The sequence below is a fragment of the Schistocerca serialis genome, chromosome 4, assembly GCF_023864345.2.
Source record: "Schistocerca serialis cubense isolate TAMUIC-IGC-003099 chromosome 4, iqSchSeri2.2, whole genome shotgun sequence".
Lineage (NCBI taxonomy): Eukaryota > Metazoa > Arthropoda > Insecta > Orthoptera > Acrididae > Schistocerca > Schistocerca serialis.
In genome coordinates, this window is record NC_064641.1 from 477,801,678 (window position 1) to 477,828,439 (window position 26,762).

The following is a 26,762-nucleotide window of genomic DNA, read 5'->3' on the forward strand; positions in this document are numbered from 1 at the left end:
GCTTAATACCACCATGAGGATTGTCTCAGGAACTCTGCAATCAACTCCACTTTCCTGGCTTCATGCCGTCTGCAGTATAGCTCCTCCCTCCCTCAGAAGGCAACAAGCAGTTATCCGAGAATGGAAGAAAATTAATGACCCCTCTGTCTCTGAATATATAACTATCCGAAAAATATTGGACCATCTACCAACCAACAGCCTAAAATCCAGGAAACCTATATGGGAAGACGAAGTCCTCAAATTTCCGGAAAGGTACAACATAGCAAGGGAATGGAGGCAATACTGGTCGCTGAATAATCACCATCCTCTCATCACTGAGTTTGATCCTTCGATACCGGTGGAAGGAATGCATTTGCCCAGAAGAACATGGTACAGACTTAATCGTGTGAGGACTAACCACGGCAGGTGTAAGGCCATTCTGCACAAATGGAAACTCACTGATGACCCACGATGTGACTGTGGTGCAGAAGAACAAACAATCCCTCACCTGATCTTCGAATGTCCTGCGAGGACATGGAGAATGGAGGGATATCATGAATGCTACTCCACGCGCTGTTCAGTGGGTGACCTGCTTAGATGTGGATTGTAATAGCTGCAGCGCCTGTCTCCCTAATCTTTCGCATATTGTTGTTTGCAATCAATCATTTAATAATATATTTGTAATTCGTTTATTATATTAATTAATAGTTTGTATGCAATTTTACTCTAGATGCCATACGCTAAATAAATAAATAAAATTACGCCAAGTTTCGCCGCACTGTATTAACGGATACGTTCGCCACACGTCCCACATTGATTACTGTGGTTATTTCACGCAGTGTTGCCTGTCTGTTGGCACTGACAACTTTACGCAAACGCCGCTGCTCTCGGCCATTAAGTGAGGGCCGTAGGCCACTGTGTTGTCCGCGGTGAGAGGTAATGCCTGAAATCTGGTCCTCTCGGCACACCTTGACACTTTGGATCTCAAAATATTGAATTCCCTAACGATTTTCGAAATGGAATGACCCATGTATCTAGCTCCAACTACCATTCCGCGTTCAAAGTCCATTAATTCCCGTCGTGCGGCCATAACCACGTCGAAAACCTTTTCACATGAATCAGCTGAGTGCAAAAGACAGCTCCGCCAATGCACTGCCCTTTTACACCTTGCGTACGCGATACCACTGCCATCTGTAAATGTGCACATTGGTGTCCCACGACTTGTCACATGAGTGTATGCCGGTGAGCTCTACATTTTACACTTAAAAACTAACAATGATTAGTGGTTTATGTGCAAAACATGTTTTAGACGACGCTCTTCTCGAACCTCGTTAGGCTTAAAGAAACATTTTTCGATTAAACTAAGTAGAATATGTTCGAATTTCTATGGGCTCCTTTAATCTTCTCCCACGCTTTGGTGAAAATCTTGCTACGCTGTTAACTGAGTGGCAGTTCCGTGGGATGTAAATCACTTCTGTCAAATAAACTTCTGCCTGGTGTCTTGAGCAAGAAATTTAATTGCCGCGTGGGCGTAAGTTGCGAGAATTTGCAAAATGATACCTCGATCTTTACTGCGCTGCTCCTGGATTACGCTCTGAGATTTTCGCCTGTAATCAAAGGACTGTTTCATTACGTGAAGTCCGTTCGTATGGAAAATGCGCCCGGAAAAGATTAACGAGTCGCGAAATGGTGTTTGCAATTACAGTGCTCCCGAGGGTGCAACTGTTTAAGAGATAGCTAAAAGGTCAGTGACCGAATTAACAGAGATGTTAGGTGCTCCAGAGGGCAGACGCACGTATATCAGTATTACACGTAGTTATGACAGCAATTTACAGAACAGTAGAACATCAGAAAAAATCTCATTTCGTAGTTCAATAATTTTATGTACATATCGGCCACAAGATCGTCGTTGGTTTTCTCGGAAAACGATGTACTAATTGCATGTAGCAAGACTACCTGTCTGAGGTAAGGCAAGACAACAGAGAATGGTTGCATAGGTGACATTGTTAATAATAGTGTTATAATGGATCCTGGAAATAAAAAGTCCCGTCTGTGCACCCTATCTACCAATAAAAAAAGCTGGATGATCCATTCTGATGATACATTGCGATTCATAGGAAGGAGCTCGCCAATGCGAGTGTAACGCACGACCGTAACCTGTAACTGATACGTTGTGGTTCTACCCTTACGTGTCCTAAACTCACTGTTGAGACCTAATCTCGATCATAAATGTTCGTATGAATGGCTGAAAGTGAAGGGTAACAAACCGTTGTCAGTTAAACCCCCATCCGACCTTAGAGTACCACGTTTTGTGCGTTGGGACTTAATGAGTGCTCGAAATGCGGAAATCCGTAATACACAGCCTTCAACTCTCGAAGAGATCATGCTAATACATGCTGTTTTTTTTTGTCTTAGGAATTCCCGTATGCAGAATCTTACCATACATTACTTCGTATTATGGTGAGGAGGAAAGTAAATAGATTAAAATGTATCGTTATTTAGGAAATCGACACAGAGCACATAGAAAGAGTAGAATGGAGATTTCAAAAAAGGCGAGGGCATTGGTATGAAAGTTACCAACACTGTCAATATGATACAGTTCTGCCTTATCCTTTCCTGAACATAAATTGATATTTCTTGAATGTTTCTTCCATTACCCTAGCTCCTCTGCTATGGTAACTCGTATGCATTGTTCTCAATACTCAAACATCTGATAGCATCTTAAATTTTAGAACGTTCTGTTCCATTCACAAACCACATTACAGTATACTGCTTTTTATTTATTCTTTATTCCGCAACTTAGGTCATAATTACTTTTATGCCAACTTCATCTTTTTCCGAAGTGAAACAGGTCTTAAATCGGTAAAATTTATATTCCTGTCTTTCGACTGGTGTCTAAATCACGCAAACAAAAATTTTCACGCGGCTGTCAAAAGCATCGATATGCTTGGAGAAATGCGCGGTAGACACTGTGCTGTCTAACAATACATTTATTCACAATATCGTCTTCACAGTGGAAAAATATTGTGACAACTTCACATGTTATACATGCTATTTAACGAGAAAAGATGCCGTGTTGTGACAACTTCACATGTCATACATACTATTTAACCAGAAAAGATGCCATAGCTGACTTGCAAACATCAGAAAACGATACTTTTGTCTTTTTCTTATGTTTTTATGTTTGCAAGTCAACAATGACATCTTCTCTGGTTAAATAGCACGTATGACATGTGAAGTTGTCACAATATTTTAACACCGTGAAGATGATCAATCATCGAAACCAGTTGTGAATAAATATAGGTCAGCACAGTGTTTAGCATGCATTTCTCCACGTAAATTATGCAAGTCAACAATTTACAAGCGTGAGATAGCGCTTGCTGATTCTTATGTTTGTTGTTCCTCCTTCAATAATTTAAGAACTTTTAGTCTTGCTTTAATAGTCGTCAACTATTTCCGTCACCATCTCTTTCTTAAGTCCTTATGTATTGTTCGCACCTACTGAATTTCAGTCTGTTGCTCTTCACTACGAGGTTCATATTTGAACCCATATCCGCCCTTCGGAATTCGTTCTAGTCTGTTATAATTGCTTACGCTTACCTGGACAGAGTTGATATAAGAGTTTTCTGAGTATTGTACCGAGACATAATGCGAAAAATTGTAATGGACAAACCAACGTTTCGACCACGTCTGGAGTGGCCTTCTTCTGGGTCTGCTGTAACTGTGGCTCAAACGAACATCGTAGTCGTGGCCGAAACGTTGACCTGTCCAGTGATCTTCTGGGTCTACTGTAACCGTGACCGAAACGTTGACTTCTCCAGTGCAGCTGTTTCACATTGTGACGCGGTACAATACTCAGAAAATTTTGTGTCATTTAAGTCTGTGTTTGGTACAGACCATTCGAAATTACAGGGCATTTCCCAGCTTGTTATAGAAACACCATCTTCTTCTTCGATTTTAAAAAATGTTGTTTCCTCCATTTACTTGAAGTGTTACCAGAAGTGTTTCTCATCTAACATTCCCTTCCCTCCAGCGATAGCCATCACTGTTGCTCTCCTCTTCTCTTTCCCTTAAGATGGAATTCGATTCTCTCTTCACTGTCTGCTTTTTATTCCCTTTTTTCTCAGTTTCCCTACTGTCCTCGTATGATCATTGAATATATTGTATGACTAATATAACACTATCCCGATGCTGAGAAAAAAAAAAATCTTCGCTGTGTTGCTTCCAGTATTTCTTTCTAATGCTATCAATCTGCTCACAAAGACTTTAACCCCTACTACAACAGCTGTAGTTCCTGCATTTAATCACTTACTCTATGACTATTAATTAAACGATGAAACGAGCAAAATTTAGGCAGCTGGTTTACGACATTGTCCTCGGTATGAAACATACATTTGTTTTTCATATTTTTGGTCGCTCAAAATTTCTAAGTTTCATAACGCGTTCAGGCGTCGGTCTCGAAAGCGTTATTATGAACTTCAGGTGCCGCACTGAGCACACTTAAACTTTTTTATACATGTTTACCAAAGTTGCTGTTGTTTCTCGCTCCTGTCTTTGTCTCATCACAGTAAACAAGTAAGATAAGCTGCAAAACGACACATAATTTCCTCTCCTCCAGCTGAGCAGCGAAAGTTCTAGATAAAGCTTGCGCAAGATAACTTGTCATATGCATAGAAACGCATTCTCGTGCTGGGCGAGACCACGCCTCCGTTTTGAAGGGGCAGTTTTCTGTCGCTTACTGAGCATTGCTTTTGTCTGTTATGAAAGAAACATTCTCTATCCGCTTTCACTACACTGTGGGAACGGTAGCATGGGTAGCATGCTGCACGCTCACATCAGCTATCGAAAAAACGCTTCTATAGAACCTATTTGTAAAAAAAGAATTTTATTCTCTCTCATCTCATAGCCTCATTGGCCAGTTTCGTGATGAACTGCCTGCTATTTCAACCTTCAGGTACTACACCTCCTCTACCGCGCTGTGCCATCCGCAAGAGAACCCTTATCAATTCTCTTGTCCCCTCCGTAACCACGCTATCTGAGCAGATAGGAGCCAAGTAATTTTGTTCACACTCTACACATTTGTAGTATGAGGAGGAGGAGGAGCTAAGCTTTTAATGTCCCGCTGACATCGAGATCATTAGAGACGGAGCACAAGTTGAGATTAGGGTAGAATGGGGAAGGAAATTGACTGTGCTCTTTGAAAGGAACCATCCTACTCTTTACCTCAAGTGATTTATGGAAATATCGGAAAACGTAAACCTGTGCTAACCACAGCGCTTCTTCGCCTGCTTTCTGCTTATTAGTGTGCTTGTACTTCGTGAAGACCTCTCCCAATTGTGCTCTTACAGCTACATCAGCACTCCAGAAGCGAAATTGTGGTATTTGGCATTCAGTCACATAGAACTCCATTATCACACTCCATTCCACATCCACCATAAACTGTCGGTAAGCCACTATATTCATTCGATTTTCTTACTCTTACTTTTCTTTCATGGCAATTTCATGAGATGTACGTGAGAGGAAAAACGTTTTACCTGGCGTTTCTCGGAATGTGCGTTGTTACAATACTAATGGTAAGTGCTATCAGAAATTAACTGCTTCCAGTCACCTTTTTTTAGGGTAGAAATTTTAGTTTTACATTTACAGACATCTACCAACTCATCAACACATGGTAGCCTGTACAGTACTCAATACTTGTTTTTAACATTGTAGGGGTCTATGTGTGCCTTTGCGAACACAGAAAAAAATCTAAACAAGTAAGTACTGAATGTGGCGCAGTATGTGGAACTGTTTACGTCATAAGGTCGACTTGATGGTATTACTAATAGTTATTTGCATCAATGAGGTTAATCTTGGTGAACAAGTCACTTTGGAGCACAAGTTTACGTTTTCGATTTATAATTCCATATCACAACATAAACTATGTCACATTTAATGGCTCCAGCATTCTGTACAGAATGCAAACAAACCAAAAAGTGTGATTGAAGCTTATGTTCAGAGATTTTACGTTGGAGCAAAGATCTGCATTGTACAACACTCGCAATTCCGAAAGTTGTAATCGCTCTGGAATGATAGTAAAAATATGCACTGACATGAGTTACGTTCATTCTTACAAAAATATCCTATTCGATTTACAGAGTCACAAATTCTAGGTTCGAATTACATTTCTTGGTATTTATATTACATTTAGTAGGTTTCTTCTCGCTTATTACATACTGCTTATGAATTAGGCAACAGAACTTAGCATGTTGATAGTTTCATATAGTGAAATGGTAAGATATGTGAGTGCTTTGGAAGTGTGTTGGAGGGGGTTATTGTGGGAGGGTGGAGTTAGGAGGCTGTGTGTGAAAAAGAGAGAGAGAGAGAGAGAGGAGGGGGGCAGGGAGATGATAATAGTAAGCAGATGTGTGACTGAGAGTGAGGGTGAGAGAGAGGACGGGGGAGTTGAGGGTTCGATGTGTGTGTAACAGTTTAGTTTTGCAAAATAGAGGATTCTAAGAAATTAGTTGTGTTCTGAGCCAATTTATTCAATTAAAACAATGTGGGGTGATTTATCATTATGACTGAGAAATCTCCGTTTGTTCCAGTATGTCTGCCTGTATCCCTTTGCTTACAGTGTGTGGGATATGGAGCTTGTTTTTTTTATGTCTGAAAGGATATTAGCAATAAATCGTACACATTTACAAACAACCACGCCATAAAGAACAGCTAAGAATTGATTACCAACGTTTACAGCCCTCGACATGGTTGACCTATATACTAACACACAATAACAGACACACTGAATAGTAAAAAGCAACTTATAGAAGAAATAATTAACGTAGAAATATACAAACTAATGAAACAACTGTGCTTTTATTGTCCCACAATTAGTTTACCTTCAGTAACAAAATTTACGTTCAGAATGATGGCTTAGTAATGGACAGTAGTTAATAACTATGTTAACGATATAGAAACTAGATTTTTTAAAGAAACCCACCTTCTACAAGACAAAATGATTTACTATAAACATGTTGTTGATGACACCTTGACTCTGTACAATGCGGCAACCACTGAAAATAGAGAGCTGAGCTTAAAAACGTAACAGTATAAATGCGAAAAAACGGTTTACAATTGAGCACTGAGTACAAGATGGAACTGATTTTCTAGACTGGAACATTACGTACCGCTACAACAAACATAAATTACCACACAGACCAAAATAAGTTTTCACACGAACAACAAAATACAAAACAAAATAATTCATAACACCAAAACAGACAGCCCACCTTTCCACAAATGTGGTATATAAACTAATTTATGATAACTACTCTGCCTACTGTATAGAACAAACTGAGAGAAGCTTTGAAATCCAATACAAAGTTCGCATCGATGCACTACGTTTAAAGAAATCTAAATAAATACAATTTGGTGCCCACGAAGCAGGTAACAGCCTTTCCGTTAATGACAAAAAAACTTACACATCCTACACACTGAGGCACAAGGATGCAAATGGACCTTCTGGAATAATTACGGTTTCTCACCTGTAAACGTAAATCATATCACACTACTTTAAATGATCAAATTGCGTTAACAAGCAACCCATTTTTTCAGAATTTCAGGGAATCCTTGACCTTGCAAAACGAAATTTCTATCCAGGAAATACTCGTAAATTATTTATCAGGCTAACACCTATACATAAACATCAACCCCTAAACTCCCTACTCATAGTGACACACCTACTTACCTTGTCTCTCTCTCTCTCTCTCTCTCTTTCTCCCTCACTCACTCACTCACACCCACCAATCCATCCACCTACCCACCCACCCACACACACACACACACACACACACACACGAACCTCTTGACATGCGCCACCCCCTTCATCACCTCCTAAAAGTGCCCATATATCTTACCATTTCATTAAGTGAAGCCATCAACATACTAAGTTCTTATGTCTAGTTCATAAGCAGTTGTAATAAGCAAGAAATAACCTGCTAACTGTTATTATAATACGAAGAAATTTAGAAGAAATCTCATTTGAAAATTAGTTCTAGTGGCTTTGCAAATAGCGTATGATACTTTTATACTAATGAATGTTATTCAAATGTGTAATTGTTTTTATTATCATTCATGATCGATTGCAACTTTCGAAAATGCTAGTGTTGTTTAATGTAAAACATTACTCCAAAGTAAAATCTCTGCACCTTCATTACACTCTTTGGTTTGTTTACAGTTTCTGAAGTACATATGGGCCGTAAAGTGTGGTGTAGTTTGTGTAGTATTGTAGAATTATTGTATCTGGAAAATATGAACTATGTTTTCTAAAGTGATTTGTGCACTATCATTAACCCCATGGATGCAAATAAGCGTAAGTAATTCCATCAAGTCAAGAGTATGATGTACATAATTCAAAATACTTCGCGATATTCAATGGTTCCTTGTTTCGCTATTTTCCATACTGGCTTAGCCACACATACACCCCACAGTGCTGCGAACAAACATGAAGAACTGCATACCATCTAATGATGAGTCGCTAGACGACTGGGAACTGGTAATGGTAAAATAAAAAAGATACCATTACAAAAGCCTACTGGTTGCAGTCACTTCTGGTAAACTTTATTCCTTGCAGTCAAAGTGTTCCACATCCGTAATGAATGAAAGTATTGACGATTAGCGTTTCCGCGCACATCGACTTTCCTGTAGCGTCTGCCGCTGCAGTAAATTGATCACACCCGCCACACTCTCATCCTGATCAGCTGAAACTGTGAATAAAACTGCACCACTGCCTTGAACCTTCTCAACTTCCTCAATCAATACTTCCTGGTAAGGATCTCATAATGACGACTTTCAACGTAACAGATCAGTCGAACGATGGTATTTACGTATCCATTGGATTCTTCCAATGAATGTGAGAGGGGAATTTGCTTTGTGTACAACTTATTTTATACGATTGTCTTCCTTAAATCGGCTTAAATTGATGCGTCTAGATATGTTACGGGTTCAACATTTCCAGTAACTACCGCCCAAAGGGTGATAAAACGGTAATTGGTCTTTCCGCATATCTACAAGCTATGAGGGACAGCCACCAGTCACAGAGCTGGGCATCGCCCCGTGTATGACTTCTTTCCCTTCAGTAACATGTCGAAGTTTGCAATTTCACTAGGTAGTACAGCATAGCCTACGATCAGCCCCTTGTGATTTCATTTGATTTGTGCTTCGCACTTTTATTAGTCTCCATTTCGCTCTGCCATTGGCCGTGACAGTACCCCATCTTCGTCTTCGTCGTTCCGTTAGCCTTCTGGAGTCATCCACTTCAATGTCAGTTTGGCCCAGTCGCCTCATGGTACATTCTACCCATGACCGTTTTAGTGTGAGGCGCTTACTTATTCGCGACTGCTTCATTTCGTGTCTTAATTTTTATTTCCACCTACAAGACCGCCATTTACCATACTTATTTCCAGTTCTCTCCGTATCATACTGATTTCGTTTCCAGAATAATTCATTAAAGACAACGTTTGTAAACCGTATGTTACAAGAGATAAGGATTTATCGTAAGACAACTTTTAAAGTACGCATTTACGACACTATAAGAATAAAGATATGCGTTGCGTTAAAAAGCAATGCTGCTACTGCTATAAGTAGTGCAAGTTAAGCGCTGAAATCTTCAAGCTATGCAAAAGAAAAATTCTTATACACCAGAAAAATTTGAAAATGCGGTCTGACTCGAAAAGTTTAATAGAAATAGTCACGCACACGCACTAACTTTCGTAGATCAGCGCAACTGAAAAATGGGCTTTGTATAGCTACTGTTTGAATACTATACGGTGAGTAACGATTCGCCACGACAGTGATGAAGGCTCGAACAGTTGTTCGATTTTTGGTTGTAGTCTAGCTGTGCAGTGAGCATGTTCCTCAGTTTTTTAATCTTTGACTTTAAATACAATGAATAATTAAATGCTCAGACTTCATACACAATTTATGAAAGTCTTCTCCATGTAACATCACAGTAATATGCCAGATCACACCGCACAATATTTAACAAGCAGTAATCGTGGAAACAGCACTATGTCGCTGGGCCACAGTTGTTTGCAGTTGATTTGAAGAACTTTTTTGAACAATTCGAGGGAATGATTTTTCTATCCAGATCACCAAACATAAATCCCATCGAAACTCATGGGACATAATCGAGAGGTCAATCCCTGCACAAAATCCTGTACCAGCAACACTTCCGCAATTGTGGAAGGCTATAGGGGCAGCTTGGCTCAATATTTCGACAGGGGACTTCCAAGGATTTGTTTAGTCCACGCCACGGCGGGTTGCTGCACTACGCCGAAAGGAGGTTTGACGCGATGTTAGGTGCTGTTCCATGAATTTTGTCACCTCAGTGTACAACGACCTAAGATGTTGCTCACACTGCATACATCGATTAATCGAAGATGTGAATAGTGGATGTGCATATAGTAAGATATATGCCGCGATCTACTAAAAAATAATATAATGGGAAGACATGAAAGTGTCGAATGAACAGGCAAATTTTAAACGATAGAGAAGTTACCATTGCTAAAATGGTACAACGTCTCCGGATATTAGCCGATGATTTGCGAATATCCAGATGAACTATCCATCCACTGAAGATGTGTGTCCACATTAAAATTGAATCATATCTGTAAAGCAGCGAGAGACGGCTTTGATAGTTTACTTATAAGTCTCAGTGCACTTCTCAAGCCAGTGATTTTGATTTCAGACACAGTGTTTGAAACAGAAGTGGCAATAAGCATCCATCACATTTTTTTTTTATTTTATTCGAATTTAGTAGTAAGACGATTGGTATTAAAATGGAGTAAACCGAGATTCGGTACCTATTCTGTACGGTAATGACATAGATTCATGAATTTCACTACTTCTATTGAACTGGGTTTCAAATAATATAGTCAAAAATTCGCAAAAGAATGAGGGAATGGAGACAGTGAAATGTCTTAGGGGTAGCTATAAATCGCAGCACGAGTGAGAGATGGACATCGAATGACAGTGTGTTATTCAAGCAGGAGGTCCGGTCGCAATGAACTACGACGCACAGACATACAGCCATTTAGTTGCGTTTTTCTTTCTTGTTTCAGACATATCGACTTTTTTTCAATTCACGAAGTGCATTAACACTAGATAAAATACTGCAATAACATAAACGTGATGTTGCATAATGGTAAAATGTAATCAAAATATTGTTACCCAGTTTCTTAAACTTTTCTGTGAGTTTCATCTGCAGAACACAAACTTTTTCTGGAATTGTCCACAAAATGTGACTTTTTGTCGTTCTGTGAAGACAACTGATCTACGTCACATTACAACTCGTATAATTCGAAGACTTTTTTTCGCCCACATATCAAATTTAGAAAATAGTTTGTTATACGATTTAAGAGCGGATCTCGAGAGTTTCTCGCGTAATACGAATTCAGACTGGATTCTGTGACCTTCTCCCTGAGACTGGGATAAACGACGTGTCCACTTCCCAGAAAGGGGTAGTAGCCGTTCCTCACGTAGCAGGGATTAGTGCGTTGCTCACGTAGCAGGGAACGTGTGGCCTTGCGACTTCTGTAGGATCAATCGTCTCCAAGGCCGAGTGACCGCGAATGACGCCAAACCAAACTCACTGATAATCGTTCTGGTCTAAGGGAGTATCTTCACTAGACAAAAGGAAATTGGAAGCCATAGTGGTGATATTCCGCAAACCAGTTTACTTACCAAGAACACATATTTTGACTTAATCTGCAACTGGGGTTTGAAGCTCGAGTAAATATCTAGAAAAGCTAAAGTCACCTTCTGAAAGCAGAAACAGAAAAACTGCACTAAAGTTGCAGCATAGTCCTAGTGCCAACGAAGTTCAACTTCAGTTTACCACTACAAAGAGTAAGAGATAATTCTGAATAAACGTCATCGACAGGTGGTTGTTTTCCGACACAAATTGTGCTTTCTGAACAGGCAATGCATTTCCGAAACAGCTACGTTTGTAAACAGTTTACGTACCATCACGATTAAAGTATACTGTGCATACCAAAATGGCGCATCCAAAACCGGCAAAAAGGCAACCGTGCCGTAGCACTGCCTTAGATGAAGGGGTGAATGGAGAATTAGGAGATGCATGCAAGCAAATAGATAGGTAATTGTTCTACAACTGACGACCTAGACGAACCGAACGGCTACCAACAGTATCTCCTCAAGGACCATTCAGCGAACTTTACTAGATATAGACCTCCACAGCAGGTGCTAGGTTCACGCACCCATGCTGACTGCTGATCATTGGCAACGAAGGCTGGGATTTGCACGCCAATACCTCAACTGGACCCCCACTGAGTGGTAACAGGTGTATCACGTTTCATGCGCCATCGAACAGGCGGCCGCTGGCGTGTACGGCGTGAGACGTCTGAAAGGAAACACCTTGCAACAGCCGTCGGAAAAGTCCAGGCTGGAGGAGGGAGCTTTGAAGTTTGGGAAATATTTTTGTGGCATTCCCGGGGCAATCTCGTCATTCTCGAAGGCACAAGGGATCAACACAAGTATGCATCTATCCTCGTGGACCATGTCTACCCATGTATGTAGTTCGGTTTTCATTGGCATGATAGCATCTACCAGTAGGACAAAGCCAGTACGAGAATAAAGCAGAAGTCAGTCTAAATTGTTGCCAAATGTTTTCAAGATGGCGGCTCTCCTTAGGCGGTCCTCCCAAGTTCTTCCTGTGGGGGGTAGATTTGACAAATTTGCATTGTTGTCACCAACCCAATCCTCCCTCTTCCCCTACCCCAACTTCCTCTCCCCTCCCTCAATTACTGGACTACTGGAAAAGAACCTTCCATCAGAACAGTGCCTGTATCTATACCTCAGTGTGTGGATACAGACTAAGCAGCTTAGAACCAGTCTTACCTCCCCTCCTACCTCCCTTCCTCTCTCCCTTTCAGCACGTCATAGGAATGGATACCGGTTTTCTTGGTCTGTTCTAACCCATCGCACATAAAGGTTCCTCTACTTCAGGTGCTCCGCTTATGTCGGTGTTGGGTTGACAATGATATACTGGTTCGGGTGTGCAGCTGGACCCTCCCAAAGGCAGTGGTTCTTCTTCCCCAGGCCTGTTCTAACATCTCACTGATGGTACACAAAAAGATGCACCTGTTGGCGGTACTGTCCTTTGGTCGGTGTTGGGTTGGTACGATATACTCTTTCAGGTCCGAAGAAATCAAACATATTTCTAGGATTGCTGACCCATGGACCAACGGCGGAATATTTGACTATCCGTCATGGATGGGACAAAGAGAATTCTCCGGGAGAAGAATGACCAACAGCATGCTACGGCCCTTGGCAAAGTCTCGTGGTGTGAAGAGGCAGCTCCAGGGGCTGCACTCGCCTGAGGCGTGGGCGCAATGACCAGTCGCTGCTGAAGTCATTGTGGGCGCTCGCTATTCAGTACTCCGGAGCCGACCGCCCCCGCTTCCGACGGCCGCTTCCAGCAGTCTCCCGTAGTCCGCGTGCTCTCCTAGACTACGTTTACACAAAATTAGTGTCTATGGAAGTCTTGTAAATAAATTATCATGCACGTAGGTATTACATACTACCAATACAGAGCAGCGGCTTTCACACTATCTTTTCATACGTCGAGAAAAAGAAAACGCCCGACAGCAAGCTACAATTCGCATCCCCTCCCCCCCCCCCCCCTTATTTCTTAACATTCAGCCGAGTATAACTAAGAACTCGTCTACGGTACTGTTGTCGATGACAGCTGAGCAAGCTGCCGACGTCGGAGCTCTATAACAATCTTTTTGTCGCATTTTCCTCTATTTTACGTATTTTCCACCAGTTTTTGCAATTTTAACAGTCTTTTCGCAATTTAGGCGCATTTTACCCAATTACTCGAGTTCCAAAGCACTTTTCGCGACTGCTTGTCACGTCAGTAAAAAGCCTCACTACAGCGATCTCGTGATGCTGTCAGTCAGTGACATTGGAGCATGTTTCTCAATTTCTATATCATTGCTAAGCCACACCGTTATTTTGCGAGTGCTATATACATGTGAACATAACGTGAACCCTGTTACACTGCCTACATCGTATGACACAAATACTATTTGGTAGTGTGGAAAATAGTCAACAGCAGAGAGGAGATGTAAAAACTACGTTGCTTAGCGGAAACACTTTATAAATTCGATAAGATTTATTACGGTTGGCCATCCCTCCCTGTGTTAGTAAGAGTCAGAAGCACAGGATATTTCAAAATGAATATAATGGTTTTAAGGCTTTGTAATAGTTATTGTATTTAACTTACAATTATAACTAATACAGGGGACTGATGACCTCAGATGTTAAGTCCCATAGTGCTCAGAGCCATAAATAATACATCAAGTGAAAGAGCAACTATAACGGTTTTTCTGAAAAGTGTTGAAAGCCAGCACCATCGTCACACATCGAGTCGATAGGGGAGTTCTTCCAAAACCTAGATTTCTTTGTCTATAGCAATTGTTGCAACGATGCTGTTTCTGAAGTCGGATAGATCAGCTGGTAGCGGAGACATATACACGTCATCCTTTATGAACACCCAAAGGCATGCGATGAGAACGTGTGTGAACATGAAGGTCATATAAAACGAACTCTGTCATCCAGTGCCTTGCGACCAATCCTGCGATCGGGTACAATGTCGTTTAACCAGTCACGTGCTTAGTTATGCCAGTGAGATGGCACACCACTTTGCTGCCAAATAAAATTCTGCGGTTCAGCTTCTTCCAGTTGAGGAAGGAGTCATACTTCTAGAGCATCAAGGCGAGAAACGTCAGCTACAGTTGCTTCACTGAAAAATTTGAGAGGAGTCTCGTTGTAACTGTACGATCTTGTGAGGATCTGCTGACCCCCAGGTACACACATTAGGTGTGTTCATATTTCCGTTTAGGTGAAATGTCGATTCACCACTGAAGGCGACACGATCCAGAAAATCTACATCTCATGCAGCAAAATTTCGTTTGCGAAGTTGGCTTTAGAGGTTGTAACAACTGCTAACGACAAGAACGAACTAATTTCTTCGGACTACGCGTGATAGACTCTCACTGGTTCATGATGTTCTTGGTCTTTCAATACTCTTCCCTTTGTGCAAGGGTATACAAACAAATCTGTGAGATGTTCTTTCATCTGATGTATTATTTATAATTGTAAGTTGAATGTAATAAATGATACCAAGCCTTAAAACCCGTGTATTCATTTTGAAACATCCTGTATTCTCACATTCGTAGGATAAAATCAGAGAGTGAAAGCTCTCACCAACACTTTTGATGATTACCACCCCATCAAACGAATCATATCCATAGCAGCACTCTGCCCTGTGTTTTGAAATGCGCTGCCCCTTCGTTGAATCTTCTTGTTAGGGATCCTGAGCAAAACTACATGGTCTCTCTGTGCATCTTGTAAGTGTTCCTCGTACAACCAACCGTCCCTGTAACATTGTTTCTGATTTAATTTTGAACTGACGAGAAGTAGGAGGCCACTACACCTACATTTCATGACATGCAAAGGACGGACGGCCGCTGTGGCCGAGTGGTTCTAGGCGCTCCAGTCGGGAACTGCGCTGCTGCTACGGTCGCAGGTTCGAATTCTGCCTTGGTCATGGATGTGTGTGATGTACTTAGGTTAGTTAGGTCTACGTAGTTCTAAATCTAGGGGACTGATGACCTCAGATGGTAAGTGCCATAGTCCTTAGAGCCATTAGGACCATTTGCAAAGGACGATGATTTCCATTCAATCAGTACACATCGATTATTTGCTTTCAGAAAGCTCATGTAAGTAGGCTATTTAGGTTTTCTTATTGGCAACGCCACGTAGCGCTCTGTATGAAAATCACTGGCTGTGCTGTGTGCAGTTTGTGGCTAGTTTGCATTGTTGTTGGCTATTGTAGTGTTGGGCAGCTGGATGTTAACAGCGCGTAGCGTTGCGCAGTTGGAAGTGAGCCGCCAGCAGTGGTGGATGTGGGGAGAGAAATGGCGGAGTTTTGATATATGTAAGAAGGGATGTCATGAACTGCTATAGATATTATGACTATTAAGGTAACTACAATGTTTGTTCTCTATTAAAATCTTTCATTTGCTAACTATGCCTATCAGTAGTTAGTACCTTCTGTAGTTTGAATCTTTTATTTAGCTCGCAGTAGTGGCGCTCACTGTATTGCAGTAGTTCGAGTATCGAAGATTTTTGGTGAGGTAAGTGATTTTTGAAAGGTATAGATTAATGTTAGTAAGGGCCATTCGTTTGTAGGCATTTTTGAAAGTCAGATTGCGTTGCGCTAAAAATATTGTGTGTCAGTTTAAGCACAGTCATGTATAATTGTTCTAAGGGGACGTTTCATATGTCGACCCTCAGCCGAGGATACCTCACTGGAATCTTCCGATTTTTTCTTGTAGTTTCTGTAATTAGTGTAGCTATTGTTTATTGCTAGCGCCTAATTATAGAGAGAATTTCCTTTGTAGTTGTAGTTTTTCATTGTTGTATAGTAAAACAGTTGTGGCATGCCTGTAGATTTGCAGCAAGTATTTCGCAGCTGCGCTTGCAATTAACTAGATATTATTTTCAGTGCTCTGTTAACGTGTTCTCTTATTTTTGCTTTTCAAATTGTGATTTTCTGTTTTATCGTGTGAAATATTGTGACAATAATGGCGTGTGAAAAACGTAATACTAGGCTCCAAAGTAAACTGAGAAATGACAGTGAAGACAAAAGGAGTGTGTTAGCGCCACCGAGTAATGAATTAACTAATGTTCAAAGTAGTAATTTGGTAATTGTGCATATGGAAATGGAGTGGGCTGCAAATAATGGTGTAGACAGTAAAACAATTAGTGAACAGGGAAGCATTATCGATCGATCGGTCGGCAACAGCTCGCCTCAGGATTCCGAAATAACAGGACACAATCTTGCAAATACTGTAGATTCAGGTTTTGCGTCCTCACCGTTTTCTCAAATAAGTCAAGACACATTTTCTGCTTTTCAAAATGCGAATATTGCCAGTTCAAATGCACTGCCGAATAGCACTGAGGAACATGTTTCACACACCAGCGCATTGTTATTACAGTTATTGCAACAAATGGGACAAAGGCTACATAAGTTAGACACAACGTTTGAACAAAATCTGAAACAAATGGGACAAAATCTTCAAAAGTTAGACGCAATGGAACAAAAGCTTCAAAAGTTAGACTCAGTGAAACATACGCTTGAACAAACACATGAAGATTTAACTGCTGAGTTACTTAAAATCGAATCGAAATGTCAAAAAGTCTGTAATGACGTAAAAACACAAATTTGTAAGCATTTCCAACCTATTTTTTCGCGTCATGAAAATGCATTACAGAATCACGAAGCAGCCATAAAAGAACTGCAAACTATTGTTCATGAAAACCACGACACCTTGCAAGCTAAAATTGACTCAGTTGCATCTATCGATTCGGTTACGCAACTTGCAAAAACTCAGGAAAACTTAAAGGTCACAGTAGATACGATTTCAACACAAATGGACACTCTGAAACTTGGTTCAGAAAAACACACAGAGGAAATAATTTCACTATCGGATAAAGTAGCCGAACTTTCAGATCAGTTCACTAACTTATCTACAAAGGTAGATGATGATCTGAATGACACAAGACCTGTAGCCTTCACGGACACTGAAGAATATGAACAAATTAGAAAATTCAAACAAAATCAAAATCAAATCAATACACAGTACAAAAGAGAAATCCGGGAAGTACAAGATCAGTTGGCACAAGTAATACAAGAATTACATATTTCAGAGGACACTCGCGCTCCAGTACGGGAAGAGGGACATAGAAATACGGAACAACCACAAAATAATAACACAGGACATTTTGGAAATTATGAAAGAAATTGGCAAGGTGCACCGAATTTAGAAATGGAACCGCCGAAACGACGTAACACTGACCGATTTGCGACTCGCCGACATGATGATTTTGACTATAAGCTGTTCATTACTACACGTAAATTTAAAACATTTAAGAATTCTGGCAACGACATTCATCAACAAGCGTGGCTCCATCAATTCTCTCATTGTTTTCCTCTCAACTGGTCATTGGAGCACAGATTATAATTTATGTGTGGCTATGGCGGTGCGGGTCTCTCGCATAGTTCCCCTACGCTCTGTAAAGAAGCATGGTACTTCATTTTTTTTCATTTAGAGAATGAACCAGCTGTAAGAATGCTATCGGTCATTCACGACTGTCACAGTGAAGGATAATTTTACCATGCCTTCCTCTCAGCATATTGGTCTCAAGCTACACAAGACCGAGTAAAACAGAGCATCATAATGATGAAACATCTCGAACAATCTGAATTTTGCAGTCTTGTGAAATATTTTGAAGACATGTTGCACAAGAATCAGTACCTGTCAAACCCATACAGCCCCTCAGAACTCATCCGCATTTGCTTAATCAAATTACCTGAACATTTACGACATATTATCTTGGCAGGACGTTGCAAAGACGACATTGAAGCTTTTCAGGGACTCTTACAAGAATTAGAAATTGACACTGACAATCGCAGAACGCGAAAACAGAAGCACAACAATTACAGGTCACATACATCACAATTCCACAATGACAGAAATAATAACTGGACACGACAAGGCTATTCTCACAACACAAATCATAACCAAAACAGACACCACCTATATGACAACCACTGACAGAATAATAATAGTTACAGAGAAAGATCGCATTTCCATAGTAATGAATGTGACAGAGATAACCATAGAAACAGACAATATGGGAACCAAAACAATTATTATTACGGGAGACAAAATAACTTCAGACGCAACGGTCCACCATGCAGTGATAATTCAGGGAGAAATTCTCCACCACGTGACCGACAAGAAATTAATTACAGAAATTACCGACATTATGACAGACGATATAATCATAACGACAGACTTGAATTGCATCAGAACTGGCGAGATTCAAACAGAGCAGGGCACTCTCGTCAAGGTGAATTTGTAGAAGTTAGGCCTCCTAATCCCAATAACGATGCGCGCCAACAAAGAGACAGACAATGACTCGCACCGCAGACAGCCACGTGCGCTGGCTGGCTGGGAGAAAAATAACATAGCTAACCTTCAGAAAAATTCCAGTATTCTTAATGTATACCGTATGATAATTACGTTCAAGTTGAAACTCTGAGTACTGTGAAGAGTAAAGGATTGCACCACATTTCACATGTAAAACCGTTTATTGAAAGATAATCTGCTTTTTAACTTAGTCTTTGCCATAAAATTTTTCATTTCACATTTCTAGTATGCTTTGTCAGGCTTAAGAAACTGTTAACATGCAACAATGTTTGAAGTTAAATATCCAGTCAAGAACCAAGAGAACTTATTTAAACAGAAATTACGAATGCATTGTTATTGTGAACAGACGACACAGTGTTATTGTGTGTGTATATTCTTGCTTGTTATTTGCACGATTACGTAACGACTATAAGGCTCACATACTTAGAACATTTACCAGTACTGCTAATGAGATTTTAATACAACATTTTAGTTTACTTGAAAATACATTCTAGATTTAAAGTACTTTTGTGAGATACCAGATGAGACAGTGGTTAGTTTATGTGACAGCTATACGATTTTATCATGACGCTACTAGTGAGTGACAATTTACAATGTTGCTTTTGCGGTGTTTCTGTTTTATATCTGCACAGTTTTTCTGTATTATTCTGGAAAGTAAAACATGTTTTAGTAGTAACTTTTGTGGTATAGCTACAATGGGACTGCCTTTTCCATAGCACAACAATACGTTACAGCATAGTACTTTCTTCATCATGGCAATAAGCGTAATAACTAAGATATCTATACGCAAAGCATTTCACTTTTGTTTATCATGAGGTAAGTACATTGGCTTCTGCAGAACGTAGCTTTCGGAAGACAATAACTACGACACTTCCACATTTAGTGCTACAGGACACGTATTTGAGTGATTAATTTTGCACTTAAGTCATTTATTTTTAAAGATATTTGAAGTACAATGATACAAAGGTTTTCTGTGATACTTTTCATTCCGTTGCTGTAATCTGTAACACCTGAGGGTATAATTACATTAATCCTCAGGGGGGTACACGCCTACTTTGTGTACCATGTGTTTGGCAAGCACAAGGAGCCCTAGCTAATATGGTATTTGCTTATACAACTTTACACATCGGTACCATATTTCTCTAACACACAAATTACACAGCTATCTGACCATTTAACTGAGAGATAAACTTTTTCTTTTACTACATCAGTGACACATGTTTACTCAATTACATAGTTGGGTACCTTCACACTTATGAAATTGTATTTTGTCTGCACTTTGTGAACTGTTCATATTTTTTCAGAACCATTGTGATACTATGACAGCTTTGAATGATTTATTTGGTAAAGGAACATGATTTTAAGGTACGTTTGAGGTAGATGACACTATTGAAATGAGCAGGGATTTTTTTTTAGGTTTTGACATTATTGCAGAAAGCTACGACGTTTTTGAGATTTCACTGAGGTGTTATGATGTTATTTTTACGACGACGATGTGTATTATGCTGTTGAGGTATGTTTATGATCAATAAGATGATGCTACCGTATATGAGGAATTTGATTATGCTACTTATTTATTATGATGAAATATTGAAGAAGTGTTGACGAATATGTATATGAATAATGAGTACTGGTTAGGGACTCTGATTCGTGGAAAAGGATGTTGGAAACCAAGAATCGTACTTTAAGAGTTATGAAATGTGTGTAAATGCGTGAATGTATCACAATGCCGACGAAAACTTTTTGAACACTGTTATATTCATAGGGTTTTGTTTCTACACATTTGCAACGCAAATTCTCGACCTGTGAAATTTTTTATATGAGACTGTCACTGTAATGCGAACTGGTGTCGTAAATATTTCAGTAAGAAAGTTAAGCGACCACCTTCACGTAATGAGTTGTGGGCACCCAGCTGCATGACAGTCGCCTGGAAAAAAGCCATTAATGTGTGCCTTTCAGAGGCACAGGTGGAGAAAAAAAAGGGGCCATTATCCTCGCTATTGACATTCCTTTGTAGAAAGCATCGCAAATACGACACGCTCAAACTTGAAAACATATGATAACACTGTGGAGCTCTTAATTTATGATATTTACTGAAATGCCTAATGAAATGACGAGAAATATTTTTATGTCTATACACCTGATTATGACTACTGTCTTTCTAGTTGAGAGATTTTCTACTACCTTATGAAATGCCATATGGCTAATGAATGATGTTTCATGCCTTCCTGTGTACATATTTGCTCATTTTCTTTAATATCTAGTTTCTAGCTGCACTGCAGCATTGGTTATTATAAAATTTAATAGATGTACTAATATCACTATTTTATGTCTACAGACCCAATAAAGAATACGTTTATGATATACTTTCTTAGAAAAGAGAGCACAAATAGACATTTCCCTTCACAGGAATTGCATAAATAATTTTTTTAATGACTTGGTAACTTTCTTGCAGAGTAAGTTTTTGTGATGCATCACTCTAGCGTTAAGATGTGACATAGGTATTAAAAATGGCCATTTTTACTGTAATATTTTTTCTGCTTGAGCTGTGTCATGTTTAGATATAAGTTATTGCATTTGCTGCTGCTGTTTGCCAGGCACAGTGCTACTAAATTTCACTTTACATTACTCTGTTAAGCCAGTTTTACTACTGATTTATTTTTCTTGTTTGCTGCTAATTGCCTTATATTAGTTGTAATATTGCTGCTTGTTTTGCCAATTTGCATTTTTATCATTGCTGTTTGAGTTAATTGTTTTGCACTGCTGCATTACCTCGTCCCTTAGTTTAGCATCTGAGCTCAGTAGATTTAAGTTAGCTTAAGATGGGGTAGGCTATATAAGAGAACGAGTTGTGATGAATGGAAAGAAATGCATTGAGAAGCTATAAGAAAATGGTTTGGCCAAAAAAGTATTTTGAAACAGGATATGAACAAAAAAGTAGGGTTTAGGGACAACAGGTTTAGGTAGGATTTTCTTGGAAATAAATGATGAGGTAAGATAATGGAAAATAAATAATGAGGTAAGAAATGTGTGAACATATATATACAGAAAGCATGCTTGGATAGAATTTTTTTGGTAGAAACAAATGTTGAAATAAGAGGAAAGATATATGGAATGAAGTTTTGGGGTGGACTGCAGTACCAAATGTCACACTGAAAACAAACCCTGTCCTGTATTATTGTGTTATTACACTATGTGAATTTGTGTTTTTCCTGTCTTAATGTGTTTAGCTAATACGAGTTATGTTGTAGAATTTTTCTGATAATATGTTATTTTTTTTGTAAAGATGTTTAGACATTATTTATTCTGTTCTGTTTTAATGCTCATGTGTGAAGTTGATGTTTCGAAAGTTATTTTGATCTTTTACGTATGTACTCATGTCATATTTCCTGTAACACTGATGTATATGTTGTTTCGATTCTTTTGTAAAGCCTGTACTACAAATGTTATCTGTATTGTTATGTTCTTTAATGATGTATTTTGTACCTTTGTAATTGTATTCTTATGTTATAAAATTGTAATTGACATCAGTTCATCATATTATTAACTTGTAAGTTCCATTTCGCTGCACACGTTTCTGTTGGTCACAGTATATGGACAATATGTGAGAAGTAGGGACTGTTAGTGTTTGCATGTGTGTTAATAATTCAGCAAGGGACTGGATCACAGTATTGCTGACAATTCCAAAAACTTGTGAGTGCACAAGTGGTGGTTATGGACTTGCTATATTGTCCGCAAGACTCTTCGATGGTGATTGCGCACCTGCACAGTCGCAGCAGATTGCTGCTGGCCATCTCTAGAAGGACTACATGGGTCTACACCTTTGATGATCCACCAATACCATTATTTCTACAAGGACTGCAGTGGGTCTGCACCTCTGGTGGCCCACCAATACCATAATCTCTACCAGGACTACAGTGGTCTGCTCTGTGATGACCTACCTACCAATATTCTTCAAAACTTCGACTGACTCTGCTGTGGGATTGCTCTGTTGTGGCCCATTACTTGTCTGAATGTCGAGAGTCAGCACTGTCTTTCCATTGGAAGGACAACACTACTTCTTCAAGACTACATGTAAATCCACTACTTCTGTGTGCATTTTCTTTTACTGCTCAGACTTTGAGAAAAACACTGCTATTTTACTGTGATGAACGATCAGGGCTGTCTTTATGGGCTGTGAGAAAATTTTAGCTTTTGACCCTTCGTTGAATCTTCTTGTTAGGGATCCTGAGCAAAACTACATGGTCTCTCTGTGCATCTTGTAAGTGTTCCTCGTACAACCAACCGTCCCTGAAACATTGTTTCTGATTTAATTTAAAACTGACGAGAAGTAGGAGGCCACTATACCTACATTTCATGACATGCAAAGGACGGACGGCCGCTGTGGCCGAGTGGTTCTAGGCGCTCCAGTCGGGAACCGCGCTGCTGCTACGGTCGCAGGTTCGAATTCTGCCTTGGTCATGGATGTGTGTGACGTCCTTAGGTTAGTTAGGTTTAAGTAGTTCTAAGTCTAGGGGACTGATGACCTCAGATGGTAAGTGCCATAGTCCTTAGAGCCATTTGGACCATTTGCAAAGGACGATGATTTCCATTCAATCAGTACACATCAATTATTTGCTTTCAGAAAGAGCATAACACATGTTTCAAAGTTGCACGACAGACCAACGCTAGTAAAGTAGACTGGTACTCTCGTTCCAATACATTATATGTATTATATGTACTTTATATGTATTTGACGTGAAAAGTGCAAATATCAATAATGTCAAACTCCTAACCTGGCAAAGCAAAACGCACACGTGTCTAAAAGCCAGTATAAAAAAAGTTTGAAAATAAAATCCCAGCTATAATACGAAATCCTCCAGCATGACATTACAATTAAATCGTAACCGTAAGTGTAAGGTAATTAACGAAACAGTGACTATTAATTAAAAACTCGAAAGTCGATGATACCTCCGGAGTGGGATCTAGTGACGCCTCCTCGTGGATTCTCTGTATGACGTGCTTGTTTTCTTGTGGCGGAACTTGCAGTAGAAGGCCCAGTCCCTCGTCGCACACGACCGTACGCCAAGCTGCTGAGGCACTCGTCCCTGCTCAACCGAGTAATTTTCTGAATACATCAAAAGAAGCATCCGGGTTAAACGCATTCCGTATATTCAGCGGTAATTCCATTTGACTTTTCCTGTTATATAAATCTCAATTTCCTCGAGTAGGTTCAGTAATTTCCCATTTGGTGCATTATTCAACATTTTCATGTTAGTCTCTATGTTTCCTGCTGAATGTTTTTCTCTGTTCAAATGTGTACCGAAACCCCTCTTATTTTCGTTATACGTATGGTCTCTAAAACGAGTCTTTAAATTCCTTCACTTCTGACCGGTATAAAACTTGTCATAGTCTTGTCAGTTGATCTTATAGACACCAGATTCTCAATATTTGTTGCTTTTTTAGCCAACTTTGTGGCGTAGCCTAGAACCAACTGTACTTTCCGTCTGAATCCCAATTTTCACTTTCATTTTTCTGAAAGCTTGTGTAATTCTGTCTGAAAATGCGCCATTGTATGGCACAGCAACAAACTTCGTGCCCTCTGGTCCTTGTCTCCTTCTTGTCACGTATTTTTGACTTTATTATAATGGTGCATTGCATCAGTATCTTTATACCTGTTTGCCTCGGCTACTTGTTTAATCACATTAAATTCTTCCATTTCGTCGTTAGGTTAGGTTAGTATCCTGTTGATCATGGCTCTGAAACTGGAATGTTATTGATTTTATTTTATACGACAGTTTCGTGTCATACGCTAAAGAACGTACGAAGTAATAACGGTGGCACAATTACCACGGCCGGCCGGGGTGGCCGAGCGGTTCTAGGAGCTACAGTCTGGAACCGCGCGACTACTACGGTCGCAGGTTCGAATCCTGCCTCGCCGGCCAGTGTGGCCGAGCGGTTCTAGGCGCTACAGTCTGGAACCGCGCGACCGCTACGGTAACAGGTTCGAATCCTGCTTCGGGCATGGATGTGTGTGATGTCCTTAGGTTAGTTAGGTTTAAGTAGTTCTAAGTTCTAGGGGACTGATGACCTCAGATGTTAAGTCCCATAGTGTTCAGAGCCATTTGAACCATTTGAACAATTACCACGACCATTACCGCAGAGACTCATGTTTCAAGGTGAACGGCGAAAAGGCTATCCACGGCGCTGCATACGTCTAAATGTAATGTGGAAAATGGTAGACTGGCATCGCAAATATGTTTGAGCTGATAGTAATAAAGGTCCCATTAGGATAAAACTACAAAATGAAACATAAGAAGGGGTATTTTTCCATCATTAAGAATTACAATTGACTGCAACGCACATAGAACATGAAACCAGTCTTGTGCTCACTGAATACCACAGCTATCTTTTTGTAACTATTTCATACAAAAATAGGTTCTATAAATTCAAGTCAGGTGTCGTGTTCACATCTAGTTCGTCATCAGCCTGTGTTTGATAAAAATAAAAGGATGCTTCGATTGCTATATGCAATAAACTTTTCATTTCCGTCGATGACGATAAAGCTATTGCTGCATCAGGATTGCAGCATTCTATGCGCTCTTGCTGATACCGTCTCGCACCTATCACGCTTGCAGTGTTCGCTTGAGAGAACACTGTCACAGCCACATTACGAAAATTAGAATTATATTAATACCTTAAGCTGCTGACGGGCGTTGATAAATATCAACGGGGACAGGTGAAAATGTGTGGCCCGCCCGGGACTCGAACCCGGGATCTCCTGCTTACAAGGCAGACGCTCTATCCATTTTTTTTGTTTTTTTTCTCGTTTTGTTCGTCATAGTTCGTTGCATCTGTTCGTAGCGGACGTCCCCTGATGCCCGTTGCAGTTCTTTGTTGATCCATCCACCGAGTTTTTTTTATTATTATTACAGAGGGCAGCTATCCCTCTGACTGAACACGCTGAGCTACCGTGCCGCCAAATCGAGCTGAGCCACCGAGGGCACAGAGGATAGTGCACTGCAGGGACTATCTCGCGCACGCCTCCCGCGAGACCCACATTCTCCCCTTATACACTCCTGGAAATTGAAATAAGAACACCGTGAATTCATTGTCCCAGGAAGGGGAAACTTTATTGACACATTCCTGGGGTCAGATACATCACATGATCACACTGACAGAACCACAGGCACATAGACACAGGCAACAGAGCATGCACAATGTCGGCACTAGCACAGTGTATATCCACCTTTCGCAGCAATGCAGGCTGCTATTTTCCCATGGAGACAATCGTAGAGATGCTGGATGTAGTCCTGTGGAACGGCTTGCCATGCCATTTCCACCTGGCGCCTCAGTTGGACCAGCGTTCGTGCTGGACGTGCAGACCGCGTGAGACGACGCTTCATCCAGTCCCAAACATGCTCAATGGGGGACAGATCCGGAGATCTTGCTGGCCAGGGTAGTTGACTTACACCTTCTAGAGCACGTTGGGTGGCTCGGGATACATGCGGACGTGCATTGTCCTGTTGGAACAGCAAGTTCCCTTGCCGGTCTAGGAATGGTAGAACGATGGGTTCGATGACGGTTTGGATGTACCGTGCACTATTCAGTGTCCCCTCGACGATCACCAGTGGTGTACGGCCAGTGTAGGAGATCGCTCCCCACACCATGATGCCGGGTGTTGGCCCTGTGTGCCTCGGTCGTATGCAGTCCTGATTGTGGCGCTCACCTGCACGGCGC